We start from the raw sequence: 2,638 nt of genomic DNA on the forward strand, positions 1-2,638 counted from the left end.
TGATGCTGAAGCTGAAACTCCAGTACTTTGGCCACCTCATGCAAAGGGTTGACTCATTGGAAAAGACTCTGATGCTGGCAGGGATTGAGGGCAGGAGGAGAAGGGGATGACAGAGGATGAGATGGCTGGATGGCATCACGGACTTGATGAATGTGAGTCTGAGTGAACCCCTGGAGTTGCTGATGGACAGGGAGGCCTGGCGTGCTGTGATTCATGGGGTCAAAAAGAGTTGGACACCACTGAGTGACTGAACTGAACTGAACAGAACTGAATGAGTGAACTTACAAGAGGGGCAAAGAGACATTGCTTTTCCCTGAGTCTTATAATTTTTGATCTGTGTCTTCATGACAATCAATGTTAAATTATTTCAGCTTATCCGAGTACAGTGCTTATCAGTTCCAGATCATTAACTCAGTTCCCATATGGGCCAGTTTGGCTTTGTTCAGTTCCTTGGCCACACATTAGCTCTGAACTGTCAACTCATAAGTGGGTTCTATTGATCACTGAAGACAGAACCAGAGATTATGAATGAGTAAGCTCAAATCCATCACCATTGCCAGAAAGGAACTCAAACCAGAGTCTCACTGTGGCAAATTAGTGTCATCTTCTGTATACAAAAGGAAATAATGACGGTTGTTGATATTTAAGGTCTACACACCATCCGACCCCATGGACTGTAGCCTATCAGGCTCCTCCGTCCATGGGATTTTTTCCAGGCAAGTGTACTGGAGTGGGTTGCCATTTCCATCCTCTGTCATCCCCTTCTCCTCCTGCCCTCAATCTTTCTCAGCATCTTTTCAAATGAGTCAGATCTTCGCATGAGGTGGCCAAAGTATTGGAGTTTCAGCTTCAACATCAGTCCTTCCAGTGAACACCCAGGACTGATCTCCTTTATGATGGACTGGTGGGATCTCCTTGCAGTCCAACGGACTCTCAAGAGTCTTCTCCAACACCACAGTTCAAAAACTTCAATTCGGGCTTCTCATCATGGCAGACCCTAGAGATAAGGCGCTTCAGGACTACTGCAAGAAACTGCTGGAGCACAAAGAGATTGACGGCCGCCTCAAGGAGTTAAGGGAACAATTAAAAGAACTTACCAAGCAGTATGAAAAATCTGAAAGTGATCTGAAGGCTGTACAAAGTGTTGGGCAGATTGTGGGTGAAGTACTTAAGCAGTTAACTGAAGAAAAATTCATTGTTAAAGCTACAAATAGACCGAGATATGTTGTGGGTTGTTGACAGCTTGACAAATGTAAGCTGAAGCCAGGAACAAGAGTTGCTTTGGATATGACTACACTAACTATCACGAGATATTTACCAAGAGAAGTGGATCCATTGGTTTACAACATGTCTCATGAGGACCCTGGGAATGTTTCTTATTCTGAGATTGGAGGGCTATTAGAACAGATTTGGGAATTAAGAGAGGTAATAGAATTACCTCTTACAAACCCAGAATCATTCCAGCATGTAGGAATAATACCTCCAAAAGGCTGTTTGTTATATGGACCCCCAGGTAAAGGAAAAACACTCTTGGCATGAGCTGGATTGCAATTTCTTAAAGGTTGTATCTAGTTCTATAGTAGAAAAGTACATTGGAAAAAGTGCTCGTTTGATCAAAGAAATGTTTAATTATGCCAGGGACCATCAGCCATGCATCATTTTTATGGATGAAATAGATGCTATTGGTGGTCGTCGGTTTTCTGAGGGTACTTCAGCTGATAAGAGAGATTCAGAGATCTTTAATGGAGCTACTGAATCAAATGGATGGATTTGATACTCTCCGTAGAGTTAAAATGATCATGGCTACCAACAGACCAGATACACTGGATCCTGCTTTGTTTCGTCCAGGCAGATTAGATAGAAAAATACATATTGATTTACCAAACGAACAAGCAAGTTTAGATATATTGAAAATCCATGCAGGTCCCATTACAAAGCGTGGTGAAATAGATTATGAAGCAACTGCGAAGCTTTCACATGGCTTTAATGGAGCAGACCTAAGAAATGTTTGGATGAAGCAGGTATGTTTGCAACTCGTGCCGATCATGATTTTGTAGTACAGGAAGACTTCATGAAAGCAGTCAGAAAAGTGGCTGATTCTAAGAAGGTAGAGTCTAAATTGGACTGCAAACCTGTGTAATTTACAGTAAGGTTTTTGATTGCTGCATGACATGTATTGGCTTAAGTTTTAAAAAGTTAAGGAAAATAATGTATATTTGGCAATGATCTCATTAATAGCATATGAATAAAAATGTGGAGGAATAACATTGTTAAAAAAAAAAAAAGCATCAATTCTTCAGCACTCAGCTTTCTTCACAGTCCAACTCTCACATCCATACATGACTACTGGAAAAACATAGCCTTGACTAGACAGACCTTTGTTAGCAAAGTAATGTCTCTGCTTTGAATATGCTATCTAGGTTGGTCATAACTTTCCTTCCAAGGAGTAAGTATCTTTTAATTTCATGACTGCAATCACCATCTGCAGTGATTTTGGAGCCCCCCAAAATAAAGTCAGCCATTGTTTCCACTGTTCCCCCACCTATTTGCCATGAAGTGGCAATATATGAACCTCTACATAGCTGTTCCCAAACCTGCCTGTGTATTTAAAAGAGGCAGTTGAGGAGTATGACTAAGT

The 2,638-nt window shown here is 41.3% G+C and overlaps 1 pseudogene; it reads left to right on the forward strand.

Annotated features, from left to right (window-relative positions):
- The first annotated feature begins 975 nt into the window (after positions 1-975).
- Positions 976-2,175, forward strand: LOC101122345 (26S proteasome regulatory subunit 10B-like; annotated as a pseudogene).
- The last annotated feature ends 463 nt before the right edge of the window (positions 2,176-2,638 follow it).

This window comes from Ovis aries, chromosome 3 (assembly GCF_016772045.2).
Source record: "Ovis aries strain OAR_USU_Benz2616 breed Rambouillet chromosome 3, ARS-UI_Ramb_v3.0, whole genome shotgun sequence".
NCBI classification, from domain to species: domain Eukaryota; kingdom Metazoa; phylum Chordata; class Mammalia; order Artiodactyla; family Bovidae; genus Ovis; species Ovis aries.